The 19,897-nt window shown below is 36.3% G+C and overlaps 1 long non-coding RNA gene across 15 annotated transcripts; it reads left to right on the top strand.

Annotated features, from left to right (window-relative positions):
- Window positions 1–447: 447 nt before the first annotated feature.
- On the top strand, window positions 448–19,305 carry LOC147498349 (uncharacterized). 15 transcript variants are annotated; one of them, XR_015195455.1, is made up of 12 exons: window positions 448–7,404; window positions 11,095–11,188; window positions 11,262–11,478; window positions 12,099–12,181; window positions 13,746–13,907; window positions 14,244–14,461; window positions 14,813–15,037; window positions 16,710–16,741; window positions 16,883–16,941; window positions 18,017–18,136; window positions 18,346–18,415; window positions 19,074–19,305. It is a non-coding gene; the product is annotated as an uncharacterized LOC147498349 (long non-coding RNA). The 15 variants fall into 15 exon arrangements; XR_015195451.1 differs by having other exon boundaries at window positions 11,282–11,478; XR_015195453.1 differs by having other exon boundaries at window positions 448–6,844; window positions 11,282–11,478.
- The last annotated feature ends 592 nt before the right edge of the window (window positions 19,306–19,897 follow it).

Here is a 19,897-nt window from a genome sequence, read left to right on the forward strand (position 1 = left end):
TTGGCAACAGCTTTGGAATGTGAAATCTTCTTGGTATATCCCCTCTTCTTGGGTTTGGGGGGGGGGGAAGCCTTGGGCAACCTTTCTTTGGGAGGAGGTAGACGGTAAAAGGGGCCTTGGTACTTGCCGAAGTCTTTGAGAGACGGGTCCAGAAGAAGAGGAGTGCCTTTCTCCGAATCAATACCTAGGACTTCACACTGATCACTTCCCAGGTCGCGAAGATTCTGGAAGATGGCAGAATTGACACCGAAATATAGCTGGGAGTGTGAGTCTGGTCTCCAACCTGTGCCCATGCAAAGAACATTGGGGTGAGCGATGGGAATACATAAAAAGAAAACATAGGCGGGCGGTCCATACTTACCGCCGAGAGAAAAATTGTAAATGTCTCGAGATACTACTTCAGGAAGGTCACGGACGTGAAGCTCCCTGACACATACAAATGGATAGTGGTGCCACACTTTGTCGGAAGAAGTGATGTTGAGAACAAAGGACTTCTTTCGCGGACGACTACAGAAGGATTGGTAGCCTATGCTACCGAATTTGGTACTCTTCTTTAGGTAATAGTGGGAGATCATGTCGCGGAGTTGGATAGTTGGGGAGTTGGTTTTGTTATAGAAATTGGCGGCGTACATAACACGCCAGAAGTTGCCAATACCCTGACACGGTGGGATATTGAAATGGTTGCAAACTTCTACGTCTAATAGGGACAGAGGAAACCGAAGACCGGCCACGATTTGCCCTACGGTAGCGACAAGAGCACCGGGCCGAGGTGTGACCAAGTGTGGGAAGTGAGTAACCCCGGGCACATGCTCCAAAATCACATCGTCTGGGATACCATAAGCTACCTTGACCGCAGCCAAGTTGGGTCGGCGGTAGTGTGAAGGGGGCGGAGGGAGTTTGAACGATCTCCCAGACGTGGAAGGGATAGCAACTGGGGAGTCTGAATCTGAGGCCGCGACTCAGGTCTCTCAACAATAGGGCTACTGGATCTGGAGGAAGGAGAACTAGATCTAATGGATCTGGCGGCGGAGGTGCTTGCCGACTCAGAAGCCGACATGATGCAAACTACACTAGTCTTAGAATGGAAAAGATGAAAGGACTAAACTACGCAAGTGGAAGAATCCACAAAGCACTAGAGAACAACCAAACCAATGGTATATTAAAAGTTCGAGAGATAAAGGAAAGAAGAAACGAACCTGATTTACGAGGCAGCAGCGAGCAAAGAGATTAGTAGGAATCAAATCAGGAGCAAAGGCAGTAGAGATTCACCGAGAGGAAGAAGGAAGATAGGAAAGCCAGGCGATCCCAAAATGAAAAACAGAGAGAGATGAAGTTGAAAGGTTTAAGTGAGAAGAAGCTAAAGGGAGTGAGAGAGAAAAGGAAAGGTTTGAGAGAGAAAAGGAAGGGTTTGAACGAGTTTCGAAGCGACAGGGGTAAAGCAGTAATTTCCAAAATACAAAAACCTAAGAATCAGAATGAGGGGCCAGCAGGGGGTGACACGTGGAGGGGCTAAGAACGAGGCGACAGGTTCCGCACGCTATCATAATTGCTAGAGGCGTGCGAGGCACGCGAGGGGTATAGAGCTCTCAAATCAAAGTCAGGAGAACACGTGGCCCTAAAGAAAGGACCCAACACTGGCTAACCGGACCCCTTCTTCTGGCTTGGTGATGGGCTCTAAGACAAGTACCAGAGATCCGCGGCTTCAGTTAGCAGAAAGTATCTCGGACCCCGAACTAATGGTCCGAGGACCGAGAGGGGGCATCTGTATCAGCCTAATACATGACTACTAAGACGACTGGTGTGTTCTGAGCTGGGGCAACATAACGGAAGAAGACGAATGAGTACGGGGCATAGTCCGCGAATAATGTGAAGGCCACGGACTCTGGAAGTGCGAGAAGATCAGTGGAGTTACTATGATTTGAGGGAGATGTTGGATAGGGAAAGAGAGCTATAGAACACAGTAGCCAAGACACGATCTCTGAGGAGACATGGTGGACGGTTCCAGGACGTGGGACATGGAAGGAGATCATGGAAATAGAATGACGGTTAGAGAAGATGGGAGCGGTTAAAGAGAGAGGGCGGTTAGGGGGTATATAAAGAGGAGAGAGATGAGAATGAAAGAAAGAGGAAAAAAGAGGGAGAGAGTTCATAGGTTGTAATTTTGGACAACACAGGTTTGAAACAGTGTTACATGCTTTATGCCAAAATGGTGTGTCCTTTCGAAATATGTGACTTTTCAAAGAGGTGTCTAACTTTTTCAAAGAGTCACTGTGCTATTTCGAAAAAACACTTCTCACCTATAAATAGTGGATGAATTTGGAGAGAAAGACACACCATGTCACATATTTCTGATCTTTCTCTTCTCTTTCTGTTCTTAGTCAAATACTATGTTATGTTCGCTGATTCTATAGAATTGAAGTGCTAGCTTTCTATAGAAGAAAATCCGTTCTATCTTGGGAGCCAGTTTCCCATCAACCTTCAAGCACCGTGAGGGGGAAAATTTGTCTTAATTAAGCTCGGATTTAACTAAGAAGTACAAGACACTTACAAGACAAAAGGTTTGTATGGTTTGGTAATTGGTAAAGAGTAAGTACAATTAAGTTGTATATTCCTAACAACTTAAGACATATTTTCTCCCTCACGGTGCTTCAAGGTTGTTAGTGCATTAACAATAAGTATACTTTTTAGAATAAGTTTCCTACAGAGCGCCCTCACAACGGCCTCAACGAGCATTCCACTAAAAATGATATTTGATGACTGAGGTGTAGATTTTTATCAAGCCCTCCCAAAATCAAGACAAAGTGAATACATCATTGACACCCAGGCTAAAACATTTCTATTTTTTGTTCATATTTACTCACAAATATTTACTCACTACTTTTGACATAAAGGTCAATCCAATATCTTTTAATCACCGAGGGCTTGATTTTAATTTATGTACTCAATCAATCAAATCCCAAATCTAAGTAGCCCGATGGCCTAACTCTTGGTGACACACGCTTAACGCCCTCACAACGGCTTCAAAAAACATCACACTGCAAACAATGCTCAACAATTGAGGGATAAATTAAAATCACAACCTCAAAACGATCAAGGGACGACGTCTCAAATTCCACACTGAGGGTTACATTCTTTATTTTCTCAACCATCCAACACAACAATTGAAGCCTTGGCTACTTCATCAATCACAAAAGAACGTCTCCGGCCTCCAATGACGTATCTAAACTATTTCCAGATTTCTTGTCAACACGCCCTTTTCAACGACATGCTAACGAGTTGAGAGAGGGCTATGTAATGGACCTCCTACTCCAAGTCGATCATATCAACTCCACCAACTCATACCGACCTTAGACGTATGGATATTCGTCACACTCGAAGTTGACTCAGCTTTGCACACTCGTCAAGCTCAATGACTCGCACATTCATCTGGATCAATGACTCGCACATTCGTCTGGATCAATGACTCGCACACTCACCAGCATCAATGAATCGTCACTCGACTCCATCTCGTACCATCATCACCTACTACTCTCATCATTGATATCATTAGCATTAGGCTTCCACCAGCCGTAATACTCAAACATTACAACTATTTACCATCATTATAGTGTTTTTATCATCATTACACCTTATGCCAGCTCAAACAACCTAATGCCTAGAGCTACTACACACGTGCTCATCTCAACCGCACATCTGTCCAGACCATCACACGTGTTTTACTAGGTGTACATACTCAATGCCTATAAAAGCCACCCTTAGAACTACGTTGGCTTTATTCTAGCACTCTTAATTCTACTCACACCCATAGTGTTGGATACGTAGGTATTTTCTTACTCACGAAGAGCAGTCATTTCCATCAATCAAAACCATTCCCTTCCTTCACCCAAACTAGATCAAACTAAGTCTTAAATCATTGGTGTAATGTCCTATTAATCTCATAAGATAAAATTAGACATTTAGCATTTACAGTGTTATTGATGAAAGCTAACCATTATTGCACAAAGCTAAGGGACTTCACTAGGCACTTTGTGCAGTGGAATATATTACATGTGTATATGTCTATCTGCAATTTTATAGGAAATGGGAATTCCGTGGTAATTTACAATATCCTCGTTTTTTTTTGTATTGCAAATCTATTTTATATTACCAAATTATACAGGAAATTTTCGCAAAATAATTTTGTGCTAGAGTTGTTTGTGTGCTACTAAGAGCTGGCCGAATTTACTATCTAGTACGCCTTGTGAAATGTCATAAAATCTTCTTTGCAATAAATTGAATGGAGGATCCATTGTAGCAGTATTAAACATATATAGTTGAAGTTGTGAAGTGGATGCATTGTTGATTGGGTATTTTCTGAACCCTCTATGTACCCTATTATATTCAGTAACCTCCAACGGAATGTTACACTCCCAACTTTGGAAGTTCGGATATTAATATGTCTTATTTCGACTGGATGCTTGTCCATCAGAAACTGTTTACAGTTAGTTCTATTTGGTTGAATCTAGCTAGTATTCCCAGTTTCTTGTTATTTAACCAACTGATTATCAGTTCCCAAATAAAAATATTCAATTATGATTAACTAACTGGAGCACCGTATGTTTCCATCTTTTGATTATACTAGCTAATATGCCCGTTCTGTGGCCGGGCTTACTACTATAGAGTTTATCATCATTATTTTAACTGATACTCATTCAGTTATTCTTAGAAGTTCTTAGAAATTAGACCAGACCAGGTTAGCAAATACATATTTGGGGTATGTTTGTTTATTGGGATTAAAAGTTTGCGTCGAAGAAAGATGTCATATTATTTTTCGTCTTAGAAGTTGGTGTTCACAAAGTTTTTGTGCGCGTTAATCAATTTTGATGAAAAGAACAAAGAATTGCATTTCAGTATTTCACTTAAATGTTTTTCCGTGATGCATGATCTCTATTGTTCCAATTATATAAACTATTTCATTCACCTCTTTTCATATCCAAAAATCCAGGTTCCACATAGAGATCAAGAGGTGCTTATTTTGATTGTTTCCTCTTGACGGGTTGCTATACGGAGTTGTTAAAATTATAGTGATTGTCTGCACTCCAAATAGCCCACCTACCAATAGTGGAATTTACATGCAACAATGAACATCCAATCCAAAGAGTGGACTTCACTTCACTATAATTCAGGGGCCGATTCTTAAATGGCTTCTCTACAATCAAATACTTATTTATTATTATTTAGAAATCATCAGAAAAATTGTTCAGACTATTTCACTATAATTCAGCATTTCAGCAAACCCGGCCAACTCTTAAATGTAACCATCAGAAAAATTTGTTACAATTTCTACGGAGTAATAAGATAGCATTATGGTAAAAAAAAACTTAACCAATATAGGAACTGTCAACATACCCGCTTAGAAGTTCAGTGCAATTGGGAACAAAATATAATCCTTTCACATAGATAAATTAACAGCTAATGATACAAAAAAAAGGTTTAAGTAAATGAACATATATATTAGTAAAGTAACCTCCCATAATATGCTGCCCAATGAAGTGATGTCCTTTCGTGTCCATCTCTGAAATTGGAATTATGTCTGCATAAATAATTTGACCCATACCCATTCAAATCCAAGAGCTGCCGCCAAATGGACAAGTCTTTGGCCTTCATCCTTCAAATTCCATTCTAACATTCTTTGCTTTGACACCAAGTGAATATAAGAACTCAATCGACATCATTGAGAGCAAAAAGAGGTTATGGGGTATATGACCGATAACAAATGGCAAGAAAAACTTGTCAAAGCTTCAAGAATAGAGAATGTTGTTTTTCGAATCTATACTTTCTTAATATCGAATTCCCAATATATAGTGCTAAATTTAAAAAAATATATTATTTTCACAAATGATTCAAATTGAGCCTAAAAGAGTTTGACATTGTTCAACTAAGGTTAATCAAAATAAGAGCAATGATTCAATAGAGTAATCACAATAAATCCAGTTATAAAATGCTCTCTTAGCAAGATGGCCGTGGGTTTGTAGCTTCCAGACTCTGGATTCATAAACCCATCCACAGGCTAGAGTTGCAAATTCTAGTTCATGAATCATTCTAGCCTTAAATTAAGTAAATTTTTTGCCAAAGTTATTGATCCCACTTCAACAAATATCATTTAGAGCATTTCATAAACATTATATAACACATATATAATTCAAACTGAAGGGAATTGTATGTGGCCTATACCTAACACTAAATAAGCCTTAGCATCATAAAGGGATTATGTAATCCATATAATCCAAGAGGATGTAACAACAACAATCAAAACAATGGTTAACAACTTAAAAACATCACCTCACTAAGGGCAACTTTCCTGGATCATGCCATACGTACTGATTGCTCATGGGTCTATCAGATATGATGAATTTTACTTCGATTAAAGAATATATACGAACACAAAAATGTCTAACCAATTTATGCATGAACCATCAAGTATCCCATTAAGCTAAAAATTTCAATACAACATACTACAATCTCAAATTGTCACATCTTCTTAACAGATAAAGAGTGCGTATCAAATATGAGGAGACAATCACTAAAAATAAAATAAATTCAGAAATATTAAAATCCAAACCAAATAAGTGTAAAATGACAGACAAATGGAAATTAAACGAAAAAAAAAAAAGAAAAACCTCTGGCTGATAATAAATGTGTGAAAGTTGTCTACCTTGGACAAACAAACTAATGTCGATCAGTTTTCCCAGCTATGCGCTTTCCAAAATACAGATGCTTTGGCTTGAGATTACGAATGCCCTATCCCCGCTATGGAGAGTTCTGAGAAGAATCAAGAGATCGAGAGAGGAACCCGTAGGTGACGGTGAGATTTGGTTTCAATTTTTTCCTTATTTGGAGATTTGAGAGAGTTTGGGTGTTTGACGACAACTTGGGTTTCTTTTTTGGGTTGTTAATTACTTCCTTACCCCCAGCATACAATTCAAATGAGGCGTATTTTGGGTTTTTTTTTCTCACCACATGTGAAAAGACCTAATAGATTTCTATAAATTACAAAATAGACCAATTTTAGGGGTATTTTTCATAAGAAGGAAAATAAATCAAAGACCATTAATACTGAGTAGTTGAGAATACTCCCAGGAAGCCATGTCATCCCTTTTTTTTCTATGAGGCGGACACATCAGCTTCCGCAGATAAAAAAGGCAAATCCACGCCCTTTTCAATTGTTCGTACATTTGTAAAGGAAAAATAAACCTAAAAAAAGAAAGCCCAAAAGAAAAACCTTCATGCGCCCTCCCAACCTCTCTCTCTTCCTCTTCAATTTGATGAAAAAAGAAAACAAATAAAAACAAATCCCTTCTCTAACAAAACAAGAGAAACCCAGTACTGAAAAAAAAATCCGAAATAATCCCATCGAGATTTAAGGTATGACCTTCTTCTTCTTAATCCTTAGCAATATCTCTCTTTATGCTTTTATTAATCTTGTTTAAATTTGGAAGAAAGTATTTTGGAGATCATGAGAAAATTCTTAGTCGAATGAGTGAAACAATCCACTGTCGAGTTTCAAGCTATAAGAGGTCCCTCAAACAATTCAGAGCTCATGTGGAACTTAATCAGATATGATGCGACAAGACACTTAATCTATTACTTATTAAAAAGTGAATAACAAGTCTTGGTTCTAAATGGTTTAAGTAAATTTGTCACACCCCGAATTTCGACAGAATTCGGAAAAACATTATTTGTTCCCGACTCTTCGATCTCCGAGGTGTGACGCACTCTCAACTTCCAAAAACCCATAAACAGTTTTAAATATGCGGATAATTAAAAACCAATAAAAATTTCAATTAAACAAATGTCCTCTTCATTACAAAAATTTACAAATAAGATTAGGTTACAAATCTCTTTTCAATAACTCCTTATTTAAAATTACAAATGAAAGTACAAATACATTGTCTAGACTGAAAATCTACCTTAAGGGAAAACAAAATACATCCTGAAATGCAATGCTAACGCAAACCACGAGCAGCAACCAATCTTCTTCCACACTAAACCTGTCAAGACTTATCAACTGTGTTCATTTAATGAGCACACCCGATAAGCAAACATGCAAATCGGGTCAGCATTATAAAAATGTTGGTGTGAGTAGCCCTAAAATATAACATATAATTATACATATATATACACCATCCACACGGCAGTTAGTTCCTCTACCGAGGCGCCTTAACTTTCCACGACTAATACATCATCCTTAAGTACAATAATCTAGGCAGGTAGTTCCTCCACTGAGGCGCCTTAACTTCCCACTAACCACACAACAAACTATACGCATCATAAATAAGACATGCAGTTCCTCCATCGAGGCGCCTTAGGTTCTAACTAAACAAATAACCAACCAAACATATTACCATAATTAGATTATTTCAGGCTTTCTTTGCGTGTCCCTAAAATCACGTCAGATCTATGTCTTACCTAGTTTCCCCGGCTACCACAATCAATCTACCCGCCCGAACATGTACATCCACATGCCTCCCCTTACATAATGAACCACTCGCGGCGTGAACCACCTCGGCGGGATGCGCGACACCGTAAATCCTCACACGGAAGCAATTATGTAAGTAATGCCACTATTCGGCATAAAATATTGCGCATCATTGTTCTATTTTGCGAACGGAATAATCAAAATTACTATTCGGCTATTCGCCAGGAGGGCCATTCAAATTTTTGAAATGCCAAAGGGTCACCAAGGCCATTCAAATTAACCGAAAGCGCCCGGAAGGGCCAATCACATGAGTTGTGGTAGCTAGGTTCTAGGATTTTCGTTACGTAATTTATTCAAGTGTCATACATTAATGACTCATAATAAATCAATTATATCACGTGCAGGTCAATTACCTTATTGCACTAAGCCACAATATATAGAAATATCTCAATATATCTCATAACTATTTTCATACTTTCACGTGCCAATATATTATTGCACTACACCACACTCCCGTGGGCAAATATTCACCAATACTATGCTACCTCATAGTAGCATCTCACATATATAATAATGGAGTGTTTATACATTTATGTCTCCAAAACTATTCCATTTAATATATATATCCCAACATATATATGCTTTACACACTACTCACGTCAAATCTTAATTAGATAATGACAACTAAATTTATATAAGCTTCCACAGCATTTCTACATTTAATTTGTCCATACAATTTACAACATAAAATGTAGCACAATTATACAGTCTACAATCCACAATCAAAGCCCAATATATATATGTTTTACACACTACTCACGTCAAATCATAATTAGATAATGACAAACAACGTTATATAATGTTCGACAATATTTTATTACTATATTAGTCCATACAAATCAAATAGGTGAAAAACTGGAAAAGTCAACATTTCATAGTCAACAGTCAAAGGTCAAAGTCAACATGTCATGGTCAAAGTCAAAGTCAACCGTCAATGGTCAAAGGTCAACATGTCCTGGTCAAAGTCAAACTATCTTGGTCAAAGTCAACATGACCTGGTCAAAGTCAAACTGTCGTTTTCGTGTTCGACAAGTCCAAGGTCATAGCCATGGTTCATGGCTAAGGTTAAAGGTGTATGGTTCATGGGCTCATGGCTAAGGTCATGGTTCGGACCCAACTGGCCAAGCCCAAACCTTAGAACCCGAAAGTCTAAAACCAACTTATTAATTCTACCCGACCCAAATGGGATCTATATTAAATTATATGGACTGGCCCAAGCAATATTAGAAACGGCCCAAAACAGTTAAGTGGTTCGGTCCAAAAATACAAATGAAACGGGCCCATAGACTAATATTAGAACTGGTCCCAAAACTTAATTAAATTGGGCCCAAACAAAGTCATAAAAACTGGCCCAAGAACTAAACTAGAATCCGGCCCAATAACAACTTAACTACAAACCGGCCCAACCAAACTAATGTTTTTGGCCCAAGGCCCAAAGCCCAAATCGTCAACAGTGCATCTTCTTCCTCAATTCTCCTCCACCACCACCAAAACCGACCACCACAAATTCTAATCGCCTACCCATTCCAACCTAGCGGTTTGACTCCAAATGAAAAACCCCACCTCTTTAATGAAAACGAAAACCCCCAATATTAGTAAATCCAAACTCTTCTCAACCTAGATCTAAAATTTTCGGCTGCCATTAATGAGTTTTGGGAGCTTCCAACAGCCCCCATCCATCCCTACTACCCCCAAACATCATCAAACCACCCACAACAATATCAAAACAATTCAAACAACAAAAAAACCCACAAATCAAAAACCATCAGTAACACAGTAATGGCGTTCGGCGCCATTAAAGCCTCCCTCGAAGCTTCACTGCCCCCACTCGACCCTCATCAGTCCACAACTCAACACAAACAATAAAGTTTGAATAAGAAAAGGCGATTCACTGCCGGCCGCCCTCAACAGTACGGTTTCAAAACAAAGACTGGGCGCTTCCTCACGACGCCATTAGCGCCTGTTCAGAGCGTGAACAGAGCTACCACAGTTCAAAACAACAACTATAATAAAAGGCAGTACAGTTCATGGAGCTCGTGCCTCCATTAACAGAGATCCGAATCTTGAACCTTTCCAACAGTTTTAATGAAGGGCATCAACAGTATAACAGTATTACACTTCGACAGTTTAACCAAAATATAGAAACAGAAACCTATACACCGATATACGAAAACTATAACTTTCGGTGAAATAGCAAAATAGCTACTCACCTGTATGAACAGCTCGACGAATCCTCCTAGTCCGAATCATCGCGCTCCACCCCTCCAGCAAACGAGCTTCAAGCTCTGCCTCCATTTTCATTATTTTATTATTCTCTTAACCCTATTTTCCAGAACAATGTGTTTATATACTTGGGTCCGAAACCCAAGCCCAACACCGACTCGGGCCCAAAACCAGGCCCACGTATCCCGAATCCAATCCGACGAATTTTAAAAATAAATAATTAAATTAATTAATAAATAAATAGAAAAATACGTATTTAAAAATATGGGCGTTACAAAATTATTATTGTTTTGCCACCTGATTTTCATGATTAGTATTGTCGTATGCTTCACTCATATGAAGATGTGTTTCAGGACAAATCATCTTACCACATTACAAAGTAGTGTTTTCTGGCGTTTCTGTGTTTTCTTGTACTTCATTAGCTTATAGGATTCTCATGGGCAGTCGGTGAGCTTCTTGTTACTTGGTTTCCATAATTGACACGAATTTTATAGTCAATGTTATTTATTGGTTATTTCAGTTAGTCAATTGCTATTTCAGAGTTGAAGCTGGGTTGCGAACTGGTCTTTCTTCACCTATGCCATGGATGTTTATCGCCTATCACAAATGCATACACTTGCTATTCCTTCAGCTGGACAACCTTAATTAGTTGTCATCTGGAAGCTAGAGTGCACCAGTTGTCCCCGCTATGCAGCAGATAGGCCAGCAACTCTTCAAACATGAAAGAAAAAACATAGGTGATTAATTTTCTTAAATACTATTTCCCTTACCAATTTTGTAGACAAAGCTCCTTTCATGAACTAAAAGGAGTAATACTCAAGATGAGAAGCAATGTGTCCAGTAAAAAGTGAAATCAAACCAATGCAAATAACATTAATCCACAATTAAACGAAAGTGAAAACAATTGCTTCCTCAGAAACCTCAAAACACATATGTTTTCATTGTGTATGTAATATAGACACATACTTAAACCCACTAGCCTCAACATTACTTGATTTCCCCACCACCATTGAGCTCAAAATCACATCATACATAAATTAAAGATCTTATTTTTACAAAAATGGCGTTAAAAATTCATTATTGTTGTTGAATTGGTGATTTGTTTGGAAAGTGTTTGAGGAAATGTCACTGAGAGGGACGTGGAGAGGAAATGAGGAGAATCCTGTTTTTTGAAGAGGAGTTTCTTTTTTATTGTAGTTGATTTTTACCTCCAAATATAATTTTTTTTTGGGAGACTTTGTCACTTGATTGATATGGTTGCTGTTTGTAAATCGTGTGGTTTTAATTATAGGTCTTATGTGTTAGTCTGTTACCTTTTTTTAAAATCACTTAACAAACTTTTCATTTTGAATTGTAGCATATGTAAACTAACGTCAAGCAAGAGCAAGTTTGAGTTTATGCAATGAGGGTTCAAGTGCAAACTTTTTTGTACTAAAATAGGTACCCTTCTCATCCGAACAATTAATTTGATTTTGTATTTCCATTTCTCATTTTTTTTACCTCTATGGTATACAAATTTTTATACCAGCCACCATGATTGGATGGGTGGGAGTTGGCCTAGGCCTAATCTTGCTAAATAAATAAGTAACAAAAGGCATCAAGACTAGGTAGTTTTGATTCTTTCTTTTTTTACCATTATCTCATTCAATTTTCGGCGTTAAGGTTTCTATGTGTTATAAGATTGTTTGCAACTAAGTTATATTGACACAAATACGTGTGTATGTATTTGACATGGATATGAAATGTCTGACACAGTGAAATATAAAAAATTGAGGTATATCACATAGAATATGTGTCAGATGCAGATACGTGGATTCACATTTAACACAGATTATTTTTTATAATATGGAGTGCCCATGTAACATAGGTTTGCAACCTTCTAAACACAATCTCTTAGATTTTGGGCTTTGCTCGAATTGTTTGCACACCACGGTTTCCGTGTATTCTAATGGTGAATTTTTTTAATAGCCATTCTGGGCGCGGTGTTGTTATTACTGTTGACTGCCAGGTTTAATTGCTTGACATATGACAAGTACTCCCTCAAATTATTTGGCTATTCACAGTCTATGGAGTGTGTTAATGTTCAATATATCTTTGATCATTACAGGCTATTTACATGAAAAGAAGTTATTTTCACTGGGACATCTGTTTTATTTCCTTTTTTGTAGAAATTTGATTTTAAACATCCGATGTTTTTAGACTGCCACTCTACAAACTTTTACATTCTCGGATTTGTTTATTTTCTTTGGAGCAATAACAAAATAATTCGAGTGAAATGACTTTGCCTTAAGTTGAAAGGGAACTGAATAGGAGAAAATTTCCAATGTGTGGGTTGCTCACTAGATCTATCCGTTTTCATTTTTTTAACGTTAAATAACAGTCCTCATTTCATGCTAATTATTTTAGTTAGCACCTATTTGCTGCAATTTTAGTTTAGACTTTCATTTGGCTCCTCAAATTGATTTTATTGTACCTTGATAAAAACCTTGAATCTTTGCGTCTCTAGATTCATTATTTGTTTCGCTTCAAGTTTTTCTTGGAACTCATCAATTTCTTAGAACTCGACTCTTTGAATGTAGTTTTTCTCATGGCAATTAAGAAATATATGTATAACTTCGTCCTTTTTTAATTTTAAACTTTCTTTGCCATGTGGCTTACTTCAAGGTGCATAATTTAAGCCTCACCATAATTTATTTTTGCACAGTTGCAACCTCACTCTGTGTGATACGTATTATGATTTTTTCGACGTTATTTATATCTATGACACAGTTCCTGAAGTTTCATATGTATCTTTCTATTTCATATGTACATAAATCAATCTATTGTATATACCTACCATTGAGTTTCAAGTTATAGTCATTCGCAAGTGTATGTATAGAACAAATATTTCGAGTAATGATTAATTACTATTGTAGGTCGTAGATTCTTTACCTTTGTGTTACATTCTCTTACCCATTGTATACTGGCCAAACTTTATTATGTCGTTTTGTCTTATTTGTGTTAGTTGGCAACTTGGCATTTGGTTGAGAATCACCTAAACGGGGTTTTCTATGGCTACTCAGAATCACAGTTCTTTATCTAAAGTGTTTCCTATTGCAACTGAAGCTACCAAGAAGGTTGTTATTGCTCATCTTCGTAACAGGATGGCTAACTGGAATGAATCAAGGTATTGCAAGTTATCCATCTTAATAAAGTCGCAATGTGTTTGAAATTTGCATTATATTTTGTAATTTGATAATAGCATGTAAATTGTGGGTAAACGTGAAATTGGCGGTCGACATTGAGTCCTCTTGCAAATATTGGCTGTTTTGTTCGAATAATAATCACTCTTGATATCTGGGTGCTTCGATCTATAACAAGTTAATCACCAAACTTTAGTGTTTCTGTGATTGAAAGTTGGAACATGATTCACCCTCTCTTTCAATTCCTTATAGTGTTCATAATATATCTTCCATGGGTTATATGCATAAATATTTTCCCCGTTCTTTTAATATTCTAACAGAGAACATCCCCCTTCAATCATATTTATGGCTGAAATTGATAGCATTGGATCTGCTGGAATAGAATCTGGGAGTGGCAATGGCTACAGTGAAGTGCAGCGCACCATGCTTGAGCTTCTCAACCAGTTGGATGGATTGACATGGTCTGTATACATCCAAGAACAAATCGTAAAGAAAACAATGTAGATTTGAGTCTATATCCAACAACCAAGAGGGAAAGGTGATAATCGTTTATTGCTAATTATTGAACATTTATATTAAAGGCTATTAGCAATTTGATAAGTGTTTTTGCGTACTTGCATTTGCTTGAAACGGTTCCCCAACTGGTAACTCTCCCCACAACAATATGCCGAGATGTTTGATTTATTTATTTAAAAAAGAATAATACACAAAGTGTTTAAATGGATCATTAGTCACTATTTTTTTTTTGTAAAGATTGCTAACCTCTTCTTTGACCGGATGGCTATTAATTGTTGAATTGTCATACTTACCACGATTTCATTTAGTTTGATAAAGAAGCATTTAATTTGTTCTTTTAGATGATTATGTGTGTTTTGGATAAAACGTGTAGGTTCTTACTCAACAACTGTATTATTATCAACATGTCTAGCATGTTGCACTGTTAAGAAATACAAGGTGGTAGTACCTTAGAAAAGTGTGTGCAGCTGCAAAAGAATGAGGTGACTCACTCAACAGACCAATATATTCTACTTTTGAGCTAATGAGTTAAGCCGAGGGTTGAAAAATGTGCCTAGACATAGACAGTTGTCTCTGAATGTGTACTCATTGACTTCCGGTGAGTTTTTGTTTCAATACCCTTTTATGCTCTATTTATTTCAAAGGAAGGACGATAAGTAGATTGATATGTGGTTCCCTTCATCCTCCATGTTCATGTTAGTATTGGCCCATGTAGGGTTGTAGTATTGTCTTATAAATCATTTTTTGTCTCAACATCAATATTTTACTAGGATAGTATACTTCTCTAATAATCTATTCCACAAGAGTACATAGCAGTAATCATGTGTAAAATTATGAGCTTTTAATTAATCTTAAGGTGGTATCTTGGAATTTGACACTCTACCCTTTTACTATTTTTTATCTTAAAACAATCATATGTGCTAATAATACAGCCATGGTTATCCACTAAATTTGTTCTGATCAAATAAAACTAAACTTTAATAATCAAGTTATTCTTTCACTTTATTATATGCATGACAATTTCATTGTGAAGAATATTTCAGTTGTTTCATTATGTCGATGATTAGGAAGGGACCATTAATACAGAGCAGTTGAGAATGCTCCCACGAAGCCACATCAGTCCCTTTTTTTCTCTAAGGTGGCCACCTCAGCTTTTACTATGATTCGGTAGAAAAAAAAATGAAATACACGCCCTCTTTTTACAATTTTAATTGTTCGTAACCCAAAAAAAAGATAAAAAAACAAAACCACAAGAAAGAAAACAGATGGGTTTATACCTTCACGGGGGGGGGGGGGGACAAACAACAACTCTCCGCACAAATATCTTGATTGACCTGTGTAGGTGAATTTCCTCTTGATCGAGTACAAGCAGAAGTTTGTAGTTTGTGTTAATCGATTCATCTCATGAAAGCACAAATGATTTATTTGGACATAGGTGTTACGTATTATATAGGTATAATCTATATTGCAGACGCAAAAGAAATTTCACAAACCTAAATAGTTGTAAGTGCTTTTCCTAATTTTATTTGGGATTTTCAGGTTAAAATTATTATCTATTGGTTTTTGTTTTTTTTTTTCCGTATATTTGTATTATTACTGAAGTTGGCTAGACCACCTGAAGAAATTTGGAAGCTTAGTAAATGCAAATGGAAATGGGTATGAAGGGAATATTAGGAACAACAATGGCGAGACTGAGTTAATCTATCATGGTAGTGCAAATCTTATATTTGTTATATTGCTGGAGGTTTAGAGGTATAGATATTTGTGTGATAGCAGCTGCTGAGATTAACATAAAAACAACTTATGATAGCTCCTAAGGGAGCTATATAAATTATATTGCCTTAGCGAGGAAGAATGTCCTCGGTACTACCATCACATCCAAGCTTCTATAGATGCATTGATGGTAAAATTTGAAAGCATTGAGTTCTCTCATATATTTTTAGTTTAAAATGTATTTTGTTGATTTGTATACGTGACTGTAAATAAATTTGTGGAGTCTGCCTGTATATCCATCAAAGCTCTATATTGCAGTTTTTGTTTCTCGAATTTTTCCCATTGAAATGTAGGTGAGACACAACTTCATGTTTATCAGAACTACATTTCAGGGAGATTGTAAATGGTTGCGGGCGTTGACCAAGTCTTATAGCATGTTACTTTTTTTTTGTGTACAACGCGAAATACTTGCTTCAAATGAAAATATAAATTTATTCCCTATTAATAGCATTATTGTTACCTCCTACTTAATAATGTTTATGTAATTTCAATGACAGTAGCATGCGAAAAGTCATTATTTTTTGCTCAGGTATGATACTAACAAGTTTTCCTACTCTGAATTTCTTCTTTATGTCCTTGAATTAGCAAGATGCATTATGACCTTGACTTAACAAGATATTCAGTGAACAACATTGTTAGTTTTTATTAACTATGTTTTTTTATGTTTCAGGGTATTGATCGCAATCTTAGGTGAATGGGTGATGTTCTACTGGTTTGCAATGATCTCAGGTTAGAAGTCGAACTAAAAAACTTATCGTGAGCAATATATAAATAGTTATTACGAAGTTATCTCTAGCATTGGGTTGATTACTAAAGTCCGTCTGAATAATTTCTGGTACACATCATAAGTATCACTATGTTATATATCTGGGTGCATTGCATTAGTAGTGATGCTCATGGAATTGGGTATTATCATATCAGGCCACTTTTATGTGGAAAATGCCCCTGTTTCGAAAACAAATATGTTGATGGACCATTTCATGTGAAAACAACAAAGATACTTTGGAGGGCCTCTCTTTCTCAATCTTTTCAGTTTCCGCCCTCTTTTCTTTATGTGTGTCTTCTCTTTCTCAATTTCTGTCTCAATCTTGGTTTTAATTTTGTACAATATTTCCTAAAATCGATTTGTGCAGACTATTGTTTTGTAATGATTTTATTATTTAACAGTTGATTTTCAGGCACACCTCTGACTTTCAGTTATGTCTCTGTGTTTTCTAATGATAGTTTTGGATTCTATTAGTATTCTCTTGAGACCATGTGCAATAAATCTGCGCTAGCGTTTAACTTAGTGCGTGAGATAAAAGTAAGTTGAATATTACTGATTTTGATTTTACGCTCTGGATTTCAGGTTTCTTTTTTCAATTAATTTTTCGGATGTTTGTAAATATCTAATTGTTTCTCCACTTTCTCGGAATAAACTTTCAAAATTTATGTTTTCTTTGAGTGATTTAGTTTTGTATTTGTTTTAAAGGATTTTGAAGAATACTGAAACTTGATCAAATGTGGAACAAGGCCATATTTGAATAAGGTCATATAGTTTTCTATTTCAGTGTTAATGACAGCATATAAACCACAGACTTCCTCATGATCCATAAGCATTTCCCCTTTTTTAAAATGTGTTTTGCCATAGTTGAAGGATCAGGCTAAGGGTGTTCTAGGATTGGCAATAAGTGTAATATGAAGATGTTGGTATGATGTCATCATGGTTTAATCTATTTATTGAACACGGTGCTAATGTTAATGAAGCATCTCTTATATCTTATTCAACATTTAAAATTGATAAGTATATTTTTTTTTTTCAAAGTAATTTTCTACGAGGCTTTTCCAATAGATGGTTTTATTATGGCAACCATTGTGCAAACAAAGCTTGGTGCATCCGAAAGTTGCAGTGGGTAAAGCAAAAGTTGATATTGAACCCGATCAGGTACATTCTCCATAGTATCTCTTTTCTTACTTCTTAGTCCATACTAAGACTTTCTATAGACTACTAAGTAGTGTTACTATTCTTACTATTCATATTTGCAATTATTTCGAGACGAACACAACAAAATTGTGGTCGAGACATCTGTGTTGGTTGGGACATATTTTTTTGTACAAGCCTTTAATTATTGCTATGGTGGTTGTCATGTTCAGGAAATAGAAGTTGGACAATTTACTTCAGGAACGTGTGGACAATTTGGCCTTGCTACCTCCATCAAATCAGGTACTTTTGACTAATTTTCATTGCTCTTTATAATTCATAGACATCATCTCTTTAGCAATTTGGTTTTCATTTAGCAAAGCAAAGTTTGCATGGGACTATTGGCAGTCCATTTTATATAGCCCTGAAGTATTAGTTGGGGGATACAACAAAGTTGCTGATGTTGTATCCCTGGGATTATTTCTTACATATTTTCTCAATGGAATGACAACAAAGTTGCTGATGTTGTATCCCTAGGGTTATTCATATTTTCCAATTAATAAATTGTTGGAGCTTCATGTATTCAAGTTCTATTGTCTTGCTCTAATAGCTTTCTAATGACGATAATCTAAAAAGAATAATGTGATCTGGGTTCTTGAAGGGAAGATATAACTTAGTACAATTAATGAAGACATAGTTGACAAGCTAAGTAAGTTCAACGTAGTAACCTATCACCCATACTTCTTTTAATCTTAGAATCACACTTGATATTGAAGATGGCAGAAGGGTGTTCTTCGGAGAATTATAAATTGAACGCGTATTTTTCAATAAGAGGTGTGTCCTCTAATTGGCATTGGGTATTACTACTGTGAAAAGTAAAAGTCACAAACAATTTTAAATATGAATTGATGCATGGAATTGTAGGCTTAATGGAGAACAATATGTTTTGTTCTTATTGCAGATATGGCCAATTCATTATTTGATTGGACACACAAGAAGAATATGGATCATATGGATTCAATATCTCAATTAGAAAAATGAACATTTCTACTTGGAAGATCTAACTGTTGCAGTAGAAGTTGCCAATGCAATATCCTTGAAGCAACATACAATATGTAGTTCCTATAACCTATCACACATTCTTTTTTTAATCTTAGAAAGAACACATAAATTATGTTTCTTTGTTGTCTTCATTCTTTGTTTTTCTATTTATTTATTTTTTCACTTCATCGCTCTAGATTTTTTTTAAGTCGATGTTTTCAATTACACGGTAGCTCTGAGAGAAGCAAAATAGGAAAATATATCATAACACGGGAAGAAGTTTAGAAAGCCGAGAACTCAATTTGTAGAAGTCGGCAAACCGATCAAGTTCATTATTCTTTTCTTGGGTTTTTCTCCTCATTTCCTTCAATCTATTATCTTCTTTTTACACACATATATATATATATATATATATATATATATATATATATATATATATATATATATTTGGTGAAAAGGGCAGCGATACTCGCAAAGTGTGGGGACGAGCCTATTGGCTTTCTATATTGATGTAGTTTGTATTTATGTTGAAAAAAAATAACTGTTGGTAATTAACTATAGATGTAGCAGGCCCGGCAATGGCCGAGCTTAAAGGCTAGTATTCTTAAAATATGGGTTTTTTTTTTAAAAATTGTTGACGTGGCTCACTGTGAGCATCTTCGAAGAACGGATATTAATGTAGGTAGGATGTAGCATAAGCTTGCAACAACAGGAGAAATCGTAAATTGATTAAGCCAAAACAAA

Source organism: Coptis chinensis, chromosome 5 (assembly GCF_015680905.1).
Source record: "Coptis chinensis isolate HL-2020 chromosome 5, ASM1568090v1, whole genome shotgun sequence".
In the NCBI taxonomy this organism is placed as follows: domain Eukaryota; kingdom Viridiplantae; phylum Streptophyta; class Magnoliopsida; order Ranunculales; family Ranunculaceae; genus Coptis; species Coptis chinensis.